Here is a 25,043-nt window from a genome sequence, read left to right as displayed (position 1 = left end):
GAGGGATTTTACAAATAATGAAATTACTGGGGGATGAGGCTGCAGGAAATGTCAGCTCCGGCCAGCGCCGCGGACAGAAGGAAACATAAACAAGCGTTAACACGGACCATCGGGTAACAAAGGGTTAAACACAAAGAGGGTTACAGATTTTACTAATTAGGAAGTATAGAATTTACAGCTCGGGGGCCACACAGGACGGACACTTCTAATATTACAGAGTATTCTGAATTAAAGGGAATAGCAAGTTGGAATAATTATGGTTTAACTTTTGGGTAATTTATCAATATAAAATATATGGGGTCCGAACAGACCCCCCCCCCCCCCCCAAGGACCAGCTGCATGAAGCACCTCTCAGGCCTATGTCAATACGTTGTGGTTGCTGCACAGTCCCACTTGATTTGATGGAGCTGCAGTACCAAGCACAGCCACTATACCGTTTATGGCGCTGTTCTTGGCAAGCAGCGAAGAGACCACAGTATTTATTCACCTCACTAACATATTAGTATATAGGATGGAAAAAGTCCATCAAGTCCAACTTTGAAATGGGTATTCCCATGAAGAAAATATAGGCCCGATCCATGGGATTGAGCATAATTTGCTGATGAGTCAGGGTCCAGTGCTGAGACCCCCACAGATCACGAAAACGATGGGGGGTCTGATGGGGACCCACATCGCTCCGTCAGACTAATGAAGCAGACGGCCGTGCATGACCGTTCTGCGCCATCAATCTCTATGGAGCTGACGGAGATCGGTGAGCGCCGTGCTCGGAAATTTTTGTCAGCTCCATAGAGATTACTGGAACAGAACGGTCATGCCCGGGCGTCTGCTCCATTCGTCTGACAGAGCGACGAGGGGTCCGACAAAGATACGTGGGACAGTATTGGGCCTGTTGTTTTTGTGATCTGTGGGGGTCTCAGCACTGAGACCCCCACTGATCAGCATGTTAGGCCCTATCCCATGGATTGGGCCTAACTTTTGTTTGTGGGAAAACCCCTTTAAGAATTAAAATTTTTATTTCTATAACCTGTATTATTTTTGCTCTCCAGAATACATTAAATCACTATCCAGATATCCCCATTCCTGATACTCTTTTTTTTTTTTTTATTTTAACAATAAATATTACAAAACAATCGATTTACATACAGATAATACCTGCTATGTTCCAATATTTCTAAACATTGTATAGTTAGTTACCTATATAATTAATATATATCCACCTAGTACCTTGTGAGTATCAGATTCTTTACCATTAAATATTAATTTCCCTATTGATAATCCCTGAATCTTCATCAAGTGATTCAGCAGTCCTGCTACTTACTTTTGTACTTTGTGCAGACTGTGCGTCATTCTTTGTTGACATGTCTGAGCTCTGCTGAATAGGAGCAGCTGTAGCAGGAGAGTTATGACTCATTCTACTCCCACCCCCTCCCCCCTTCCTGTCTCTGTCAGTGACTTTGAAGAAAAAGGATATAGTGGGAGACTCCATAAGGACGGGGCAGTGAGAGAGAGAAAATTGTGTATGTATGTAGAGGGCAGCATGGTGAGAACAGGGAAAGACACAGGTACATATACATGGAAAGAAATATGAGCTTTGTTGAAGAGAGACCAAATCCAATAGATACAAATAATAATAATTTCCAAGTAGTGCGTATGACCAAAAAATTAATAGAAACCCCACAGTGAAACTACAAGCAGAGTAAAAATTAGTTTTTATATTTAAAATGAGATTTTCGGTGCATTAGTGACACCAATGTTTTTTTCTTTTACACCTTTTTTCTATGAAGATGTCAGTCATTCAGTACACTTTCAGTCCTAGGTGGCGATTGGCAGTACAGATTGAAGAACATGAATGCATTAGCAGATATAGTCCCTCCCTTTCTTGGTGTGCGGATAAGCTCATTTGCATAACAATAATATATTTACTTTCTTTGGGAGCTATGCACCATAGAGACAGGCAGAGAATGGTCAGGAACAAGCCAAGGTCAGGGCAGGTCAGTTCTATTGGTGTTGAAGAATAGACCAAATAAAGCAAAAATATTACCCTTATTCCACTACAGCCGTAGTTTTTAGGTTAGGGTTAGGGACCCTCAATTTAATTTGCATGGAAAACTCTGCCTGCTGTTTTGGTTCTTCTTGAACAAATGTGCATGTAAAAATGTGTTTTTGGAGAGTGTAATGTGATTGTATACTGGTTCTAGTGGTCAATTTTTTTAAGTCTCATATTCAAATTTCCATGCCTGTTATCACTGTTTGCTACAAAGTTGCAGGGAGGTGGCGGCATTAATAAATCATTAAGGGCCACATTTATCACTTTTGTGCGCCTAAGTGTAGTAGTTGCGCCTAAATTCTGGCGCACAGTTTTGCCAGAATTATCACAAGCTACAACCATCTGTGATAAGTATATTTTCTGCCTCTTATTAATCACTTTACTTTAACACAGTTTAGGAGCAATTTTGGCGCAGTTTAGGCGCAATGTTAGATTCGGGCACTTACATGTCATCCTGCTACAAGCTCCTCTCTGCTTCTCCCACAGCCCAGAATGAAGATAACACTCACAGCAGCACCCAGGTGTGTGACACCCTGCACCCAGTGACCTCCTCAGCAGTGGCTTCTCCTGGAGGGGATCCCCCAGTGCTGGTCTCCTGCTGCCCCCCTGTAATTCTGCACAATATCCCCCTCAGACACTGTGCAGAATTACATGGGGGACACTTGTTTGTAGTATCTGCAAAATTCTGCAAGCTTCTGCAAACTTGTGCAAAGTTCTCTTCTCTCTTGCTGTGAGCTCAGCGTTTTGCAGAATGTTTTGTAAATAGAAGGTGATGAAGTGTAAATAGAGTCTGCAGCTCCTGTCTGTAATGTATCTAATGTATCTATTATATGTACCAGTGTCTGGCTGAGCTTTGCTGCTAGAAATGAGCTCTTCTGCAAAGGGGCTCAGTGCTTTCTTCTCAGATAACGCCACCTTCGGGCTGGAGTGTTTTTGCGCCCGTTTTTGCGCCTAAATGCAAAAGTCGCACGTGATGAATATCATTAGGCGCAGCAAAACATCTGGATTGGTAAGATAGATGAGGGAAAGCTGGTTATTTTAGCTGCGCGGCTAATTTGACGTTTAATCGCAAAAATGGCGCAAAAACGGTGCGCCTAAACGAAAAGGCGCAAAAACAACAGAAAAAACAAGTGATAAATGTGGCCCTAAGTATCATATTCATACACCATAGATTTTGTTATGAGCTGTTTGCTCTTTGCAGTTAATATTTATAACACAATTCTGTCTGTATCTAGGTGCTTGCTACAGAAGCATAGAAAGGGGCATCTTAAGTGACACTTCCCTGCAGCCTCAGAAAGTGACTCATCTCAGGCAAAATATGACTCTTCTCTGCTCATTTTCACAAGATTTCACATAAAAGAGGGAATCCTAAAAAGGACATTTCATACCATACCTGTGTTTTAGGGCTGATGACAGTGCCCCTTTAAGATAGATCTTTAATATTACTCGCCTGGAAAACCCCTTTAATAGCCAGTCCTACTACATGATTAATAAATAAAATCCTGGAATACCCCTTTAATCTATACATGTGTAAAGATTCGGTCTCGTGAGTTATGAGACTGATATTACGCTTGGCTCTTTTATGGAATATTCTAAGATTTACTTAAGAAATCTTGAATTCCAAGCATAGGAAATCCCCAGTAGAGGCGGCCATTCTCCTTTCATCATAAATTGTGATAAGAATAAACAGTAGCCCTTCTGCTTTCTAAACGGAGCCCCGGAGATTCCTTCTGATATCCACAATCTCCTGCAAGTGCCATAGGTTTTAGTGGGGATGGAGCAGCAGGAAATCCTGCATATGTTTCCCTTTAAGTTGCGGAACTTCTAAGGCCTGTTCCATTTCTCTTCAAACATCCTCACACTGTTGTCTAATAACAGGAGCGGGGAGGGAGGGGGTGCGGCAGGAAGTGTCACGGTATAGCAGCCGCACACAGGGGGCACCAGGATTGGGATACAAGTACGAAAATATTTTCCTCCCTCCCAAAAATGTAAATGGATAAAGTGAAAATCACTGCGGCCGATCCGGACTGGGGGATCTGTTTTTGTCATGTGAAACTTATAGGACCTCCTCAGCCTGGAGATCAAGTCTGGATACAAGTAAGTAGAGTCTTGCGGGTTATAGATAGCGGATTAGGAAATAGGGGATTAGAAATGTGGAATGTATCCAGCTCCACGGAAAACGTCTCCTGTTGCTGGGTTAGATTGCCAGCTCATCTATCCACTTACCTTACTCTGTTTCATTGTACGGGCAGTCCCCGGGATATGTACAAGATGGGTTCTGTAGGTTTGTTCTTAAGTTGAATTTGTATGTAAGTCAGAACTGTATATTTTATAATTGTAACCCCAGCCAAATTTTTTTGGTCTCTGTGACAATTGGATTTTAAAAATGTTCGATTGTCATAAGGACCAGGATTAACAATAAAGCTTCATTACAGACACCTCTGATAAATTTTACAGATGTTACACTGTAGCCTGGGGCTAAAGTACAGTAAATTACCAACATCCAGAGGTCCGTTTGTAACTAGGAGTCGTCTGTAAGTCGGGTGTTCTTAAGTAGGTGACCGCCTGTATTTGGAATCAAAGAAGAATCTAAACGTTCCATTGACTTGTGTGTATAATATTTCTATAAACGTCACATTCTGTGGATGATAATAAGGAGATGAGTTGCGTCACATGCTCACGCTCGTCTCATCCCATTCCGCAGATTATTGTCATTCAAAAAGTTGCTTTTTGATTAATATGTGCTCCTGTAGTATTGATCATGTAGCTCAGTGTCTAAGCTGCTGCAGAACATCAGAGCTCAGATCTTTTTAATATAAAAAGATGAGGACCTTTTTGATCAATTGAGCAGCGGATCTATCTAGTTTTCTTTAAAAAAAAAGAGGTGGTGCAGCAGCATAGGTGTGTATTATAAGTAAAGTGACCCCCACTTGAGATCTCAGACATTGATATGGTATGAATATTCTTCCCATGACTCTCATGTTCTTGGGGCATGTTCACACAGTTTTTTTATTATGCTGATTTCAGTGTATTCTGTAATGGATCATGGCACAGATTTGAGTACATAATTCTTGTTATAGAAGACACAGAATTGACATGTAAAGTCTTGTTCCAGATTTGGAAACCATGATTGGTGGCCACCTGCGGATTACACGCAATAGTAAAAATCGGACACCCCAAATGCGATTCTTTTTAATAGATGAGTGCCCACAGCTGGTGTTTTAATGGATGGTGCAACTGATCCATTAAAAAATAGAACTTGTCCTGGTCAGATCCACTTTTTAAAGGTCATTCATAGACTAAAGTTTATGAGGAATCATGAAAAACGGATTCCAGATCTGGCGTGAAAGTACGGACATTAATGTTCATGGCAGATTTTTGCAACATTCTTGTGCAGGAAGCCTTAGTTACATTGTATTGCAGTCATGTACCAATCTGCCAAAGGAATAACAATAAATTCCAAAGAGTAGAGATGAGCAGACCCAATAGTCAGGATCAGGGTTCGGGTTCAGCTTCCGGATCCAGACATTGCTGGATTGGTGGGGGAACAGCAAAGTGATGCCCCTAGCAACTAGCCATGGTTATAAATGGTCAGGGGGACAGTAGAGGCTGGGGGCTATTTGCCCGCCAATCCGGCAGTGTCTGGGTCAGGCGGCCAAACCTAAAGCCAACCATCGGCTCCTCTTATCTCTATCCAAGAGGAGTCTGCGGAAAAAAGTGCATATGTTCTAAGAATTCTAGAATTTGATTATTATTACTTTATTTATTTATTTTTGTTGCTTTTATTATTGTTTAATCTTTGATTATTATTACTTTATTTATTATTGTTGCTATTATTATTATTGTTGTTGTGAGTATTGGAAAATAATAATATTATATATATAATCATTTTATTTATTTTCATTATTTATTTTTCTTTATTTGGGTTATTGTTATTTTCTTACTATTCAGGCTCATTCAGACAGACTCTTTGACATCTGTATGATATTGGGGGTTTTTTTGCGGATAGCCTACCGACCCACTGTTTTCCTTGGGTCTGTTCACATGTCTGTGTTTTGTTACGGATGTGCAGACTGTGAATGTGTCATTTTCCCATATGTGAACCACGGTCAATGGATCTGCAAACAAAACATACAGCACACGGATGACAATCATATGCGATCCGTTTTTTCTCGCATGTTGCTTGCAAACCAGCCGGGCAGGAAGTAGATTAGAAATCCATCCATTGTTTCTTTTTGAAGCAATGTGAAAAAACGCACACATTTTTTGTGGCCACTCAATATTTTATTATTATATTATTATATTATCATTATTAAAATATTTACTAGTTATTTTATGAATGTATTCATCATTGAGACTAAATTTCCTATCCAGGAATTGTCGGAGGTAGAGATGGCTGCCCGTGTTCCATCTCCATTCACCTAATACAGGATTTTTATTACATTTCATACAGTTAAGGTTTTTTTTTTAATCTGATCGCTTCTGTGGGAGTCACTCTATCACTATATATATTGTAATTACTTTTCATGTAATGTCATATGTGGCTCCGGATAGTTGATTATAATAGGTTGGGGTCTGTACCCCTGACATAATTCCAATATAAACCAATTTCCTCTTCTCTCTGAGTTACTAAAGTTCATCTTTCCTGGCACAAGCAGGAGAAGTAGTTTACAGATTCCCACTACAAGTTGCATTGGAAAATTCATAATGAGGACAAATGAGTTGCTGGGAGTAGTCAGACATTTCTTAATGTTCAGTGCTATTTTCTGGATAATGGCTTGTGCCCAGCTGGCAGGGAGTCAGTGTACAGTACAGCACCCACCATGCTCGTGCAAATAAATATTGCTCTAGTCATCTGCTTTAATATTGGATTAACTGTGGTTTGAGATGCAGCCTTAAAGGAAAATAACCACCAGGATGAAGGATTGTAAACCAAGTACACTTACTGTAAGTAAGTCTGTAAGTCGGGTGTTCTTAGTTAGGGGACCACCTTTATAAAAAAAAAAGCCTGTAATACCACTTTTCTCCTGTAGTGGCCACTGCAGGAAAATAATGCAGCAGAATATGATCATAGCTGATCGCTGCCGATCATATATATATATATATATTTTTTTTTTTTTGCACTGTTGAAAGAATTACCCACAATATACATATATTTTTCTGCAGTTATATATGAATGAGCACAAATTTCTTGTATTCTGAGTAGGATGACATGGGTAATATACTCACCTGTTTTAGCCTTATTTAATATAATTTTATTTTAACAGTAAACATACAAGAATATTTCTCTTCAGTTCATAAACTCTTCAGTTTATGATGTGGCTGGTTGAGACACTTTAGGTACAGCCTCAATGGGAGATGCAGTAGTGGCCATATTTGTTGTCTTTTTGGGATGGTGGGAGGAGACCAGCGTGTACCCCTCGCGGGCCTTCCGTGAGCGCGTCGTCGGGTGGCATCGCTACATCGACGATGTGCTGGTATTCTGGAGGGGGTCACTCGAGACCTGCCAAGAGTTTATCTCAGATCTTAATACCAACAATTTACAGATCCATCTTACACCTGTGTTTTCACAGACAGAGGTAAACTTTTTAGATCTTCGTATCACAACCCGGGACGGACATATTGAGACGACTCTCTACAGAAAGGAGACAGCGACCAACAACTTGCTACATTATTCGAGCTTTCACCCACAGCATCTTAGGGATGGGATCCCAATTGGTCAGTTTCTACGCTTGAGGAGAAATTGCAGCAGCCAGGAGGAATTCCAACGACACTGCACGGATTTAACCAACAGATTCCGCAAACGTGCATACCCAAGGAAGGTAGTATCTAGAGCCTATATGCGGGCCAAGCATACCAAGAGGGAAGATACATTCACACCTAGCACGAGAAAGAGTGATGGAAAACCTTGCCTGACAACACCTTACCACAATCAATGGTCAGATATCCACAAAATACTGCAAAAAAACTGGGGTACTTTGAGGAGTGATCCACGGCTACATCCACACATCACAGCCAAACCCAGGATGATTGCAAAGAGAGCCAGGAATTTGCGAGACTCATTGGTTCAGAGCCACTTTCAGAGACCTAGCCAAGCACTAGGCAGAGGTATACAACTAACGGGTTCCTATCCTTGTGGAGATTGCACGGTTTGTCCCATGATCCTGAGAGGTGACTCCTTCCAGAATCCGACCAACCAAGAAAAGATCATACTACGTTCCTACATAAATTGTCGCTCCCGGGGTGTAATATATGGCTTGATCTGCTCGTGCCCGAAAATTTACGTCGGTCAAACGACCCAAGAACTTCGCAAAAGAGTTCAAAAACATGTTTCTACAATAAATAACGCTGCACAGGACTTGGCCAACGGCAGACAACTTTCTACAGTAGCTAAGCACTTTCATGCTGTTCATGGTAACAATCCGAGTAAACTCAAAGTGGTAGGCCTGGAAAAGATCCAGTCCAACATTCGGGGCGGTGATCCAGTACCAGCACTTTTACGGCAAGAGGCAAGATGGATATTCCGGTTGGGCTCACTGTCCCCAATGGGGATAAATGAAGATATGTTGTTCTCAGGATTCTATAAGCAATAAGGTACAGTATATATTCTCCATATTCTTCACCTTCACCCTATAATATTTCCCCCTTTTTTTCTGTCACTTGTACACCTAACTATCGGTTCTGATTTTCTTTCACCCTTAGACTTTCTATCCTTCATCTTTCATTATGGTTTTGTCACATTCTTGAGCCACGCTTTACACGACAGCCCTATGATACATTTGTTTTTTGCTCTCGTGGTGTGACTCCCTACATTGTACACACTCCACTTGGTTTACTGCTTACTGTGTTTCTTCACCCTTGCGGTCGTGTCTCACTCTGCACCTATCTCGCAGCTTTTGTCACTTCCCACTGTGCGCACCCCTCCATCTCTTCTCTTTTCCAATTCTTGGTCTCCCTCCCTCAATATCATCATCCCCTTCACTCACTTTTCCGGTTTATATTTCCTACACCACACTTTACACTATTAACTTGGTGGTCTTTCTCCCTATAATTTCGTTATTTATTCTTGTATGTGTAATTGTACATTCTATAGTATATTTGTTATATCTCTTCTTTCATCTGGCACCCAGCAGGTCCCTGTGCTTTGCCTCATATGCATTCCATTTTTCTTCACTTCCCTCACTCTGGCTCGTCCGACCTCTGGTTGCTCCATCCTCCGGCAGAAATAACTTTTCAAATATTTGGGTCTCCTTTCCAGCGGACCCTGGACTCGCCTGTCATCCTTATCCTTTTTTTGTCTGTAGTTTAATTTCCGTGACCAGCATAGATATTGGGAGATACGTGTATTTGTGTACTTTTGATATATGTTCTCCCTTTTTGATGTCTTCAACTAAGGTGGTTCTTCAGGTGTGTGTACTCAGTGTATGTGTGTGTGTGTGCGTGTGTACATGGGCCCATGTATGTGTCTGTTATTATATGTGTTGTTGGGGTAGTAGTTTTCTTTGCTTTATGTTTCATCTATGATGCATGTTCATGTATATATATATATTGTTGCTGCTATATGTTTTGCATATTCGAATCATGCGCATCACACAAGAATCTTTATTCATTTTTATAAAAAGTATGTATATACTATCGCACATTAACCAATTACCTATTTAGGTACTCATTCATTCACTTGTTGATTAACTCATTGATATTAACATTTGTGCACTTCCCGAGGTATTTTATATTTTTACCTTTTTATAGTATTCCCCTTCTTTATCACATATCCTTTTGGAGCAACAACCATATAGGACACATACAATCATCTTGGGCGCTCTACGCGCAGAAGCATCGCTCTTGCATCTCATCAATGCGGCGCTAGCACGCCATTATATTTGGTCACATGACGTCTGATCATGTGACCAATGACACTCGAAATGTGGCGCACGTGCACCAAAAAATAGGCGCACGTGCACCAAAAAATAGGCGCACGCGCACCAAAAAAAAATAGGCGCATGCGCACCAAAAAATAGGCGCATGCGCACCACATTAAGCAGCACGCAGAGCGCCCATCTTTCCATCATGGCGCTCCACACCTGCCACCACTAATTCTATTCATACAGGTATTTATACTGTGTCACCCATCACACCAGTTACCCCTGAGGAAGCCACTGGGTGTGGCGATACGCGTGGGGCCTCATCCAGCCCCCATTCTCCCCCTTTTTCCCTGCCAGCCCAGCTCCTATTGGTAACTATCATTGCACATACTTTACCTTTTGCTATATTGGCTCCCCTGCCTTTGCAGGGCAGCACATTCCATTGGTACTTCTGGCATATACCCTTTTTTTTGGCTTGTTACTTGTTGTACTGCATTTGCTGGACAGGTTTAAAAGGTTTGGGGGCTGTATAGGGAGGTTGGTCTTTATGGGTACTTATCATATACCCTACCCTCCCTCTGGTTATGTATAGAGGACTGTGTTCCTTTTTAAATGTTTTTATTCCCCTTTTTTTGGTGTGTTTTTCTATGTATTAATAAAATTTGTATTCTTGGCATAGCACATGGTTCTTTCTGATTTTTTCATATTTGTTGTCATCCAGCCACAAATCCATATATTCAACTTATAAGTAAAACAATTCTATAGAATTTATTTTTAATGACTTTAGCTCTTTTTTCATGTAAAAGTCTCACTTGGAACTGAGATTTTTGGGAGGTGAAAACTTCCATGTGCTTCTTTTACACACCTGCCACTAGGTGGCAGTGGACTTTTGTTATTTTCACGACTTGCTGTGAACACGATGATGGGGGTTTTGTCACCTTTTGTATTGTTCCCCGTCCATTAACAATCCATCTTAATACATTAAGATTATTGGAATTTTGAAGATTCTACATAGTAAACATTTCCTAGTGTAGAAGTTTTCATTGGGAATTTTTTAATTCCTGAATTCACTTGGATAAGAACTGAGCTGCAGTTCTGTGCCTGACCACTACACAGAGAATGGAGCTGTTTTTTGGGCTCTGTTCTCTGATTGGTTGAGAAAATAGTGTTGGACACAAAGTGATTGGATATTTAAAAACACATCTAAATTTATGACGCAATGGTTATAAATCACTTAAAAACACTATCAAGGATATAGTATTTCTTGTTGCACACAAACCATGGTGTTCTACAGAAGGAGGTAGCTTTGCAACCTACGCAAACACAGAGAGAACATACAAACTCCTTGGGACTTGAACCCAGGTCCTCAGCGCTGCAAGGCTGTAATGCTAACCACTGAGCCACCGTGCTGGCCCAGCTGTTCTCTAGATGTCGCTTTCCTCACCTAATCAGTCCTGTGAAGGTAACAGACAGGGGGGCGCAAGCCATGAGGCAAGTTGAGCCTCTTGCCTCAGGCAGCAGCACCTGCAGCAAGCTGGGGGGGGGGGGGCAGCATAAGGTAGCAGTTACCTGCTACAAAGCAGAACTTGACACTTTAAGATAGTGTTTCTTTACACCAGATATCAGCATGGGGCTCACAATCTAATCAACCTACCAGTATGTTTTTGGAGTGTGGGAAGAAACCAGAGGACCCGGAGGAAACCAACGCAAACACGGAGAGAACATACAAACTCTTTGCAGATGTTGGGCATTGTGTAGGGCACTCTTTACGTTTTCAAGAAATATTTCTCCTGATTCCCAGCAATCTGTCATTTTAGATAAGTAAATGTTTACAGTACTATGTATGCTAATGAGTTATTCAGTGCACTAGGGGAGGGGCTTTATCAGCTGGTGCAAACATTTTCTGCTTTCTGTGTGACCCACTGCCAGTGCCGTCACTTTACACAATTATTTAAATCCCCGTAGAATGCAGGCATAAAAAGAAAAAATCCAAATCAACCCTGAAAAACCAGGGGCATTACTCATAGATTCAGGCACAGTGATTGTGGTGATCTTCTTATATTTGTTATCCATGGGCTCCTTCCTTCTCACATCAATTTTTACAATTATGCTAATGAGGCAGAAGAACTCATTAGCTTTAATTAGACTGAAAACTCTTCATGTTCCGGTTTCACAGGCTGTTACACTGTATAGGAACATCCCTCCTCCAACTAGGAAAGATTACAACAGGCAGAGAGAGGGCTAAGTGCCAAGGGAGTCTTCTGCTTCATTAGCATCATTTTAGAAGTTGATTTTAGAAGGAAGAAGTCCATGGATAACAAATATAAGAAGATTTCCACAGTCACGGTGCCTGGATCTATGGGTAATGTCCCTGGTTTATCAGGATGGATTTGGATGGTAGATTGCCTTTAAATTAAATATTGTCTCAGAAGCTTATAGCATGTCCTACACATTCATGTACATGCATGATACATATAGAGGGACTGATGTGACAAGCTCTGTACAGCGCTGCGTAATCTGTAGGCGCTATATAAATAAAGAATTATTATTTTGATTATTATCTTGTAATACTTTTATTCCCCTGCGGAGGCGCTGCAGGAATATTCATCGCTTACTTTAGTAGGTGTAGAACTGCCTATATCCATAGAGTACATCCTATGACTGCTCAAGAAATCCCTTACCTACCTCCCGGGCTGTATGTAGCACATACAGAGTATTATACAAGAGGTATATGGTACACAGCCCCTGCTCTGGGTGACATCTGGCATTTCAGCTTCGAAAACTTGTTTTTATCTCATCTCCCTCTTCTACGTGTTATTGCCTTTTGATATTTGTCAAATATTCCGACTAGAACAAGAGACAAGAGTTGAATGAATTTTCACCAAATATCCCGGGAGCTTAGAATACAAAAGCTAAGATTGTATTTTTTAAAATTCTCAGTTTTTGAAGCCGAAGACATTTTTTAGTTAACAATTTAACATCACCCATTGGGGTTACTTATGTGTGCTACTGCTTATGGAGGAGAGCAGCCATGTTTTCCTTAACCTGGCAACCCCTTTAAGAGTATCTCCTTACACTGGACGGATTACATGGGGCCCTGTTGCTTGGAACCAATTATCTGTAATTTGGTATTCTATTTTTCTGCAGCACCCCCACAGGAGAAATAAGGCATTACATGCTTTAGTAAGTAATACCCAGAAAGTAGATTTACGAACTTTTTTGTTATGGTTTTATTTTCTGATTGTAAATGTTTCAATTTGCTTTTCTGTTTATGCCTGAGCTGCGGTTATAGCATTTAAAGATCTACTTTACAGCAGCCACCTGACCCATGGATGCAATAGTCTAGAGATGTTCATGGAAGTCTATTGGAGAGTGTTGTGGGCATGCTCTGTGACCTGAGCAAAGGTCATTGTACAGAGAGGGGTGGAGATAGGATGTTACTAACCCTACTGGGAACAGGTTTTATCTGTCTGTGATGATAACGAGATTTCAGGGGAACAGAATAGTGTAAAATATACAGTACTGGCAGTTACATACAGGATAGGTTCTGTAGGTTTGTTCTTAAGTTGAATTTGTATGCAAGTCAGAACTGTATATTTGGATTTTAAAAATGTTGGGTTGTCATAAGAACCAGGACTAATAATGAAGCTTTATTATTAGTCCTGATTCTTATGACAACCCAACATTTTTAAAATCCAGTTGCCACAGAGAGCAAAAAATAATTGGCCGAGGTTACAATGATAAAATATACAGTTCTGACTTACATACAAATTACAGACACCTGTGATAACTGTTACAGCTGATTATTGTAGCCTAAGACTAAAGTACAGTAAATTACTAACATCCAGAGGTCTGTTTGTAACTAGGGGTCGTCTGTAAGTTGGGTGTTCTTAAGTAGGGGACCGCCTGTACTCCTATTCCATCTCTATGTATATACTCCGAGTCCATATCCATCTCTATGTATATACTCCATATCCATCTCTATGTACAGTATATACTCCTATTCCATCTCTATGTATAATATACTACATTTCCATCTCTATGTACAGTATATATTCCTATATATTCCTATATGCCTGTACAGGTAATATCAGACTATTAATATGCCTAGTGGTCAGAGTGAGAACTACTGCAACTTGCGATTTAAAGATCATTCGAAAAAATTTTCAAAATACTTGTTTAACATCCCACGTGATCCAAACAATGGTCCATTTCTTGATGATACATTCCCTTTAACAATGCAATTCTATGTATTGTTGAAAGAATGGAAAATCTTTAAGGATTCCTAAAAAATATTCCTCGTGCTACGTTTTTGTGTCCTGTGCATCTGTTATATTGAAGAAGCAGAGATATAAAATTAGACATTTCCTCTTCAGTGTCTCTAGTGATTGACAACTTCTGATGTCATTTAGGAGGGAAAGGAGAATTTCCGGTCCCTGCCGAGTAATGCTTGGACCTGAACATGTCTCAGGATGGCGCTGGAATCAGGCATTCCATTGGAAATATGGTTAATGAGCCTGTAATCCTCCAAGGAATTTATGTAGGAAGAGTCTACTCCCCATCCCAGAGGTCAGAAACCTTTCCAGGAAGAGGGATGAGTAAGACGTCATGCACAATGCTCATCAGCTATAGGGTCCTCTTATGTTCCAGATACTTGGAGTTTAGTACTTAGTTCAGTTTTGTGAAATTTGGTTGGGGGTTGGAAGGTTGAGAGTGATCTGTGTCCTGCAGGCACCAAAGGGTTAATCCCTCTGTTTGCTAAGATTCCAAAATTTCATTACATTTTTTTTGGCCCATTCATGGTACCAGATGTTACAAAACGATGAACTAGGATGAGCCCCATCACCTATTGACCTGTTTAATGGTTGTGGTCCCTTTAGAGATGAGAAATCAAATCAAGATTCGAATTGCTGAAGATTCACAGAATTTTTAAAAAGATCATTCATGTCCAAATCTATTCAGTCCAAACTGATACTGCACCAATTGTGCTGGAAACTGGCATATAACCCCCTATGGCCCTTTAATAAGAATAACAAAGCCTGTTCTCTTTTAGTTCTTTTTCTACAATTTTTTTTTAGAAAACCTTATCAAAATCCGTCATGATCAACCAGGGACATTACTCATAGATCCAGGCACCGGGACTGTGGTAATCTTCTTATATTTGTTATCCTTGGCCTCCTTCCTTCTAAAATCAACTCTTTAAATTATGCTAATGAATCATAAGGGCTCCAGGGGTGTTACCAGAGCCCCTCTATGCTTCACAGGCTGTCCACCTGCTCCCTTAGCACTTTCCCTGCCTTATGTAATCTCACAGCAGCAGAGAAAGTTCCAGCACACAGTGGAAGGGGGGAAGTCCTAAGGGAGCAGGGGGGGAAGGGAGATGTTTGTAACAGCCTGTGAATCTGCAGCAAGGAGGGGCTCTGGTATCACCCCCCCCCCCCCCACCAGAGCTCTTTAGGCTCATTAGCACCATTTTAAAAGTTGATTTTAGAAGGAAGGAGGCTGTGGATAACAAATATAAGAAGATTCTCACAGTCACGGCGCCCGAAGTGTCCCTGATAGATTTTGATAATAGATTTCCATTAACCATAACCAAATTTTTAAAAAAAATTGTATAAAATGAACAAAGTAAAATAGGATCAATAAAAAAAAATCTATGTTTTAGAGGACTATATAGTAGAGTATGTAGTAACTATATACCGCAGTATAGACAATACAGGCAGTCCCCAGGTTACATACAAGATGGGGTCTGTAGTTTTGTTCTTAAGTTGAATTTGTATGTAAGTCGGAACTGTATATTTTATCATTGTAAACCCAGCAAGAACTTTTTTGGTCTTTGGATTTAAAAATTTTTGGGTTGTCATAAGAATCAATATTAACAATAAATCTTCATTACAGACTCCTGTGATAACTGTTACAGCTGATTATTGTAGCCTAGGGCTAAAGTACAATAAATTACTAATATCCAGAGGTCCGTTTGTAACTAGGAGTCGTCTGTAAGTCAAGTGTTCTTAAGTAGGGGACCGCCTGTATATTATCTACTAGTACAATTGGATAAACATCGGTTCGTCCAAAGCGAATCAGAAAAAACTTTTGGATCTGATTCTGTACCAAATCAATAAACTTTTTGACTCTGCATTGAAATCTTTCCTTTTTAATTCACACTGGAAGGGAAATCTAAGTCTTACCGATGTCTGTATGTTTAGGATATTCATTCACTGTGTCTACAATGATCTGATTATATTAGACTGGGTCGGGCACGTGACCCACTGACGAATGGGTAACGCCTAACCAGCGATGGATCGGCAATGGACTCTACTGGGAGGAGGTGGCACGGTGGTCTTTAGGCAAGGAAAGTTGTATTAAGTGGAGCTCTCCTGACCGGTTTGCCCCCATTGCCCTGAAGAATAATGACAGCAGCGGCTAGCATCAGATCACATCTTACTTCCGAGGGCAGTCATGCTGGAGGCCATATGACTTTTGGTGCTACATAATTCACTCTGGACATTGGATTTCTGCCCTGACTTACAAATGTAGGTTATTAAATATAAGACCCAATGGCTCAACTAGGAGAAATACACAGACATACAGCATATACACATCACGTGTGCATACACATTTAGAGCATATACACATCACAAATACAGCATATTCACATGAAATACCTGAGGTGCTGGGGCCCCCTGACACTGTGGGCCCCTTAGCAGCTTCTATGGCTGCTACCCCTGTAGTAACACATATATTCCCTTTTCTTTCTACTTTTCTGTAACTTGTATTTTCACTGTCCACCGCCAATGAGGAACCAAATATAAATTATTATTATTATTATTACCGTACATACAACATCAGGCTCCTTTTACATTATTTCCAGGACCAGAGTTCCCAAATCGCCCCTTGCACCCAGTGTATACATATATTTAAGGAGAATAATAGAGGAACAAGACAACATAAAAGTTCTTACTTCCGGATGTATCAAACTTTTCAAATGTTTTTAAAAAGTCATAACCATTCCGGAATATTCGCCTTCAATACTTTCAGTTCTCTAAGCTTTTTACTTACTCTAATACATTTCCTTAGTAAGTGCCAAAAATCTAATATTTCACGGTAAGACATTTCCAACCCCCCCCCCCCCCCCCCCGTGTGTTAATACGTGTTTAGAAATATCATTAAATCATTAATAAGTTTATTAGGACGTGACGTGAGGTTGCGCTGTGTGGGAGTCCTGTCGTGTAGGTGTTTCAGTGGGAATTTTGTTGTGTTTCTTTGGTATTGACTTGTCTGTATTTCCTGTGGTGTCCGGCGCTTATTACACGGGGTTAAAACAAAATGGCCTCCGCGGGTGACTACTGCAGGAAGGGACTGCCTGGAAACTCCTGGCAAGACACAATCCATGGAACGTAATAAAAAAAAATCATTGTTATTCATTATAAAAATCAATGTTATTCTATTATAACATTAATTCATGAATTCTAATTATTCTATTTGCTTTCACTTCTATTATACATATTCCTATGGTAGGATGATTAAATTGTCAGCTCCATGGGGACAGGGACCGATTTGGCAAACTCTGTACAGCTGTGTAATCTGTGTGCACTATATAAATAAAGAATTACTATTGATTTGAACCCAGCGCTGCAAGGCTGTAATGCTAACCAGTAAGCCACCGTGCTGCCCAGTTGTATATAGCATAAAATTTTATCTAGGGGAAAACCTCCTGTATTCTGATATAGTTATATGTGACAATAAAGTCTTCCCTGTGTGTGTATGCACTTCCATGCTCTGTTCTCGCTTGTGTTTTTGGTGTGAGCGGCTGGTCCTGAAAGCGTTAAGGCTCTGGATCTTATTTTGCCGGTGTCTGTATCCGTGTGTTTATTCTATCCCAGATGCCGTATTTGAAGGCGCTTAAATAATACATCACCTCCAGATTCCATAGTGCACCCATCCCCCGAGAGGATCCCACTGTCTCTCACATATTACAGAAAATACTACTGAGGAGGTTTTGTTCCAGGGTCTGAAATGTTTTTAGCTTTACTGGATAAGTTTTTTTTTTTTCCTTTTAATTTTATCAGATGAGACTTCATATTTCAGGCAGCAATTTATTCAGCGCAATTATTGGAACATTTTCGGTAATTATGTAACAGCTGCTGCATTATCAAGAGAAATACTGAAAAATCACATTATAAATGGAGGATAGGAGTTATATTTATCATTCATCTCCACCGTCTTCAAAGACACTAAATGGAGTGGAAAGGTCAAAAGAGATTTTCCCTAAAGTCTATACATAGAGATGGAAAAGGAGTATATATTGTACATAGAGATGGATATGGAGTATATACATAGAGATGGATATGGGGTATATACATAGAGATGGATATGGGGTATATACATAGAGATGGATATGGAGTATATACATAGAGATGGATGTGGGGTATATACATAGAGATGGATATGGGGTATATACATAGAGATGGATATGGAGTATATACATAGAGATGGATATGGAGTATATACATAGAGATGGATATGGAGTATATACATAGAGATGGATATGGGGTATATACATAGAGATGGATATGGAGTATATACATAGAGATGGATATGGGGTATATACATAGAGATGGATATGGAGTATATACATAGAGATGGATGTGGGGTATATACATAGAGATGGATATGGGGTATATACATAGAGATGGATATGGGGTATATACATAGAGATGGATATGGGGTATATACATAGGGATGGATATGGGGTATATACATAGAGATGGATATGGGGTATATACATAGAGATGGATATGGGGTATATACATAGGGATGGATATGGGGTATATACATAGAAATGGAATAGGAATATATACTGGAAATGTAGTACAGGTGGCCCCCTACTTAAGGACACCCGACTTACAGACAACCCATAGTTACATACAGACCCCTCTGCCCCGTGTGACCTCTGGTGAAGTCTCTGGATGTTACTATAGTCCCAGACTACAATGATCAGCTGTAAGGTGTCTGTAATGAAGCTTTATTGATAATCCTTGGTCCCATTACAGCAAAAAATTTGGAAACTCCCAATTGTCACTGTACATAGAGATGGATATGGAATATAAGGCCTCCATCTATTAAATCTTTAAGAAAACTTTTCATTTTAACATGGCAGCATAGATACTGCGGTACAGCTCTAAATATGGTGAATAGCTGGGTTCCTCGGGATTCACCATCTCCTAGGAAAAAGATTCCACTGGTCTCCACATTGGTTTGTTTTCTGTTGTATCTTTAGGGTCAAGTATTAAGTGACAGCCTGGGCCCACCAAAGGATCCTCTGCTACTCTGGTGGGCCAGTCCTATACTGTTTCCATATACACATGTACTAGGAGAAAATTAAAAACTCTTGCAGCTGCAGCCTTCTTTATGTGACTATATACTGACCCACAGCTACTTCTGGCCTCAGGTTTATGATCTCCTGATATGGAAGAGGTGACATGTGTTTTTCTGTTGTATCATAAATCTCAGTGCAGGGAGCATGGAGAAGGATTTATGATTATTAGACCGCCAGACATTAACGTTTTATTAGAGAGGTTTTATTAGAGAGGCCACCCCGATAGGTCTATAGGTCTGTACACCTACATCACATAGTGATACACAGCCGAGCTATAACTCACTCAAAGTAAAGTCCAGAGTAACTTTTCAGCTATGCAGAGTAAACAAAATGATGTGAGCGTCTCCATCAGGACTGACATCAGCCAATGTTATACCATGAAATGATTCAATGTTTTCTATAGGAATGTCTGATTTCCATAACGAGCGCCATTATCCCCGGCAATACCCTTATTGATTGGTAACCAGCGCCTGCACAGCTGTTTTCTATTGTTGAATTTCCGACAATTATCGGAAAAAGAATAAATACAATCTGCCCGCCATTGTTAGTCAATTCAATGCCGGAAAAATTGCCTATGATTAGCGCTTGTTGGGATTACGGATCTGTATAGAACATGTATGGCCTGTCCTCAATGGCCGCCAAATACCCGATGTTTACCGTTTCCCTTCGTTCTCTTCTCGACATGTTTCTCCTTATGTAACGTAATGCTCCGAAAACCCTCTAAAATTATTGGGAAGGTGTTTTCTTTTCCATTGTAAGTTAATTTGTATTAAAATGTGCAAATCACTGGCTGCAGACGAGGGAAAAAATCTGATGAATAAGTAAAATATTCCTTTGTACTTCGTTTTCAAAGACGTCAATTCTGCTCCTGTGTAGTTTGTACATTTTGGAAATAAAAGAAACTTTGGATAGGGGATTCAAAGGCAAAGCCTGGTTCTCCGTGCCTGAGCGATCGGAAAATTAACGAATTCTTGTAGATCTTGTTATCTCTTATTATGGAGACATAGGGCTGGAACCCCCCCCATCCCCCCCCCCCCACACACACACCCCTACTCCACCATGGGGATAGAAAAGTTTAGGAGCTCAGTCTATGCTGCATAAACTTCTATGGGACCTCCTGCATGGCAACATCTCGTAGTCCTATAGAAGCGAATATTCATCTAAACATGGGCAGCACCGACTCCGATTACAGAAGTTCTTACTAGGGATAGGTGTCCAGTAATAATAATAATTCCTTTATGTATATAGCGCACACATATTCCGCAGCGCTGCACAGAGTTTGCCCAATTCGTCCCTGTCCTAGATGGGGCTCACAATCTAATCAACCGACCAGTATGTTTTGGAGTGTGGGAGGAAACCGGAGGACCCGGAGGAAACCCACGCAAACACAGAGAGAACATATCAACTCTTTACAGATGTTGACCCTGGGACTTGAACCCAGGTCCCCAGTATTTGGACCCCCAGTGATTACACATTTAAATCCCCAACCCTAATGCGAAAATGTCTTTGCTGATTTCATGTTGATTTCTTGCAGATTGTCACCTCCAGTTTCACAATGAGAACAATAAACATGTAGAATTTTATAATATAATAACAGATATGCTGGATGATGACATTGACTGATTGGTATTGAAATGTTGCATCATAGATAAAAGATAGGTAGATAGATATGATGATTGATAGATATGATGAATAATAGAAAAATATGATGATTGATTGATGGATAGATAGATGATTGATAAATAGATGGATATGATGATTGATCACTTGATATGATGATTAATAGATAGATATGATGACAGATTGATTGATTAATAGATGTGATAAATAATAGCAAGATATGATGATTGATAGATGATTGATTGATAGATACATAATCCAGAGCATTACAGCAAAAATTATCCCATTAAGAGTGGGTGCTCTACCACAAGGTTGGATTTATCATACACAGGCGCACAGTGCACCAGTGCACTCCACACTACCCAGCACCTGCCAAATATATCAGGAAGCTCCAGGCTTTTCTATGTGAGGTCCTGGTGTAGAAAAGTGCCTTAGCCTGTGCCACAAACTGGCTGTACGCTGAATACTGTGCCTATTTCGGGGCTTGTATACCAGAATTCAGGTGCAATAACCTAAAAGCCACATGTATAGATCCATATATGTATATATGTTGGATAGATAGATAGATAGATAGATAGATAGATAGATAGATAGATAGACAGGCTGGTATGAGATGGATGGATATATAAATATGATGGATAAATAGATAGATATAGACCAGCACCAGTGTCTTTCCTATCTTACACACAATGAAGCATATGCTCTTATATCCCCATTGCTGGACCCTGTAAGTCATGGCTGGCTCATGTCTGTACCCAAAATACTTGAGTCTCTGCCAAATGCAATGATTGGCATGTGTTCAAATCGCTGCAGACCATTCTTCTTATCTGCTCAGGCAGCACACTGGGCCATTTGCATGTGAATTATTAGTTGTTATTTGGCACGAAACTTTGGGTATTTTACCAATTAGTGGACTGGAAACACTGCGGATTCCTGAGCGTGGCGTTGGGGGCTGTTGTTGTGTGTTACATTCCGTCCTTTGTATGGAGAAGGCATTAGACGACTTCCTCCGGGAATGACTGTATCTTTTTTTTACGTTATTCAAGGAACTTTTAAAGGAAAAGTTGTGTTTTTTAGCCTATTTTTATCCGGATCAGGATAAACCTGATTAATATTTTGCTGGAGGTTTTTTGGTGTTCTTCCAGGTGGAAGAATAAGTTCTCTTATCTCTATGACACATTAAGCTGTCTCAGATTTGTCCTTAAAACTTAGAGTCAATTTTTGTAATAAAAAGTAACAATCTTGTAGCAGTGCTATGTATTGTGTGGTTCTTCTGTTTTGCCTGCTATTACAATTATGAATAAAACTTGATGTAACCATTTTGGGATCTATCATCAAAATCCATCCTGATAAACCAGGGACATTACTCATAGATCCAGGCACCGGGACTGTGGTAATCTACATATATTTGTTATCTATGGATCCCTTTTTTCTAAAATCAACTTTTATAATTATTTTAATGCGCCAGGAGGTCTCTCGGCACTTCCTCCCTCCCATTGTGTGAGATCACATCAGGCAGAGTTAAGGGAGAAGTATTGAGGGAGCAGAGTGGGACATTGTAACCGTCTGTGAAGCTGGAGCACATAGGGGCTCTGGTAATGCCCCCCAGAGCTCCTCTGGCATAATTATAAAAGTTGATTTTAGAAGGAAGATTCCCACAATCCTGGTGCCTGGATCTATGAGTAAGTGTCCCTGGTTTATTATGATGGATTTTTATGGCAAATTTCCTGAACCTGTCTTATAGGGTTAACCAGAAAGATCAAACAAAATAGGTCCAAAACATAATAAATTGTAATTTTTTTGCATCCCATAGATATTAGATATGGAAAATCTTCCAAGACAGTGATCTCGTAATTGCATGGGGCTGACTACCTTGATCTGTTTTGCCCAATGCAGTCACATGATTCATGATGACTCAACATAACTTGAATTAGAAGGTGGATTCATGTGATTATACAGAACTTTTTGTGGCACCTTCTGAGGACCTTAATAGTCCAATTGGACATATTTCCTAATACATTTATATTGGTAAGTGTGTTATTTTACTAATATTAACACACACACACACTGTGATTTTTTTTTCTCTATGGATAATCCCTTTAAGGACTGTTGAGTTAAAGAATCTGTCAGTATCAGGGTTACATAGAGTTTATTTCTTATGTAAGCATTGGATTTCAGGTTCATGCCCCTTTAACATGAATAAGAAGTGCATGGCTATAAACACCAGATCCAGACAACCCCTTTAATATCAACCTCATTGTAAACCTTTCTAACCTCAATCTAAACACTTGCTTTTGGTTGTAAATACTAGCAACCTTTCCTTCTTGATTAAAGACAGTATAGAAGTGCCACCAGCGGTATCAGTCTCCGGTAACCCGCCCTGTCAGCTCTGATATACTCCGTCCATTAGGCACTCAGTACGGCCGCCATCTATCACATTACTCATCCCCGTCACGCCGATGTGGTCCTGCGGTCCGTGCGCCTCTATTTATCCATAAAAAAGTTCATCAAAAATAAATTATCTACAAAATGACAGGGAGAGACTGGAAAGCGATGTCTCATCACCGGGGGAACATCAACCAATGACGACCTGAAATAGGCAACGATGAAGACGACATCCCGAGATCTAGATGGAGGGGGACGTTACACATCTGTTTTCATTAGTGAAATTTATCATCACTTTTCAATGGAAAAAAAAAAATCGGCAATTGAATTTTTGGTGAGAAACATCAGAACTGGGTAGCCAAGGGATATATAAGATTGTAATGATATTGTCTGTGTCCGAAATGTGTATTTTTTTTAGAATAGGAAGGTTTAAGTCTTACCCCTATAATACCCCCCAATATCCCACCCCTCAGATAGACAATCCACACATATCTGTCCTCCCCATATCACCTTATATTATCTGCCACTTAGGCACTGTACCTTAATTACAGGTCGTCTGTCTGATATGCAAACTAGTATAGATGAGTCATATTCTGACTAGAAGAGTCATGTTTTCACCAGACTGCCAGTGATCCACGCCTCCCTCTTTTGATTGACAGCTCAGTGTCACTTGAAATCTCGGCCTCAGCAGACAGGAAGTCCGTTTTTTTTTTGTCCACTTCCTGTCCTTACCAGAACGCTGTCCCTCTCACTGTATGGTGAATTTATCAGTGAGCACTGTGTGGGAAACTTCAGATCTTCTCACCATTTCATGCACCCTGTGATGGGTCTGGCCACACGGTGGGGGGTAAAGCCATGTACTAAAGGAGAGAGCAAACACAGATAAAGGCAGAAAAAGTTTGGGGAATGATTTTACTGCTGGGAGGAGGCAGATATAAGCTGAGGCGCGGTGTGCGTTGGGGGGGGGGGTGAATAAGGCTTATTGTGCTTGTTCTTGATGACAGATTCCAATTAAAGTTTCCCCATTGTGACTGTATCTGAGGTTTTATGTCTTAAACAGTAGCAGATCATTATTATGGGGACCAAGGATTTCCAAGGGACCTAAACCCCTCACTAAATTTGAGAGTGATCTCCAGCTCTGGACTGATTGTGAATGTCAATGTGTGTCAGTTCTTGAAACACATATATACAGTTACAATAGCAGTTCCAGGAGCTTTAAAGGACCTCCTAAGGTCTCAAAACTGCAGAACAAAACACCAACAGAATGGACCCCCCCTTCCTTTCCCAAGAATTTTGGTTCTGATACATAGGTAGACAGTAAAAATTAAACCATTCAACAAAATGACACTTGTGTCGGGCTGATAATATTCATACAGCCCAGGACCCATGACAGTCTTATCTCCCCCTGGTCCCCACTATTATAGTTCTGATAGTCCAAGTGGAAATATCCTAAAGGACATCCACCAGAGGAGATAATAATAACAATTCCTCTAATTATATAGGGCACACAGATCAGTCCATGTCCCCAATGGGGCTCACAATCTAATCAACCTACCAGTATGTTTTGGAGGGTGGGAGGAAACTGGAGGATCCAGAGGAAACCCACACAAACATGGAGAGAAAATACTAACTCTTTGCAAATGTTAACATGGATTGGACTTGAACCCAGATCCCCAGCGCTGCAAGGCTGTAATGCTAGCCACTGAGCCACATGTAGAAGAAGAAGTCTTTCCAGTGCCAGAATACTTAT

General features: G+C 40.4%; 1 protein-coding gene across 9 annotated transcripts in view; it reads left to right on the top strand.

Moving 5' to 3' along the window:
• The window catches only part of KIAA1217 (KIAA1217 ortholog), a 421,655-nt gene that overhangs the window by 135,092 nt on the left and 261,520 nt on the right, over positions 1-25,043 (top strand). Inside the window, exon 1 of one of the 9 annotated variants that reach the window (XM_072154154.1) lies at positions 3,993-4,144. The exons of the other annotated variants lie outside the window; for them this stretch is intronic. The gene's annotated coding sequence lies outside the window, so the exon portion shown is untranslated. Of the gene's footprint in view, positions 1-3,992; positions 4,145-25,043 lie in introns of those variants that run through there. 9 annotated transcript variants of the gene reach the window in all.

The sequence above is a fragment of the Engystomops pustulosus genome, chromosome 5 (genome assembly GCF_040894005.1).
Source record: "Engystomops pustulosus chromosome 5, aEngPut4.maternal, whole genome shotgun sequence".
Lineage (NCBI taxonomy): Eukaryota > Metazoa > Chordata > Amphibia > Anura > Leptodactylidae > Engystomops > Engystomops pustulosus.
The sequence above is the reverse complement of the archived record's forward strand: the minus strand, read 5'-3'. Positions and strand labels throughout refer to the sequence as shown.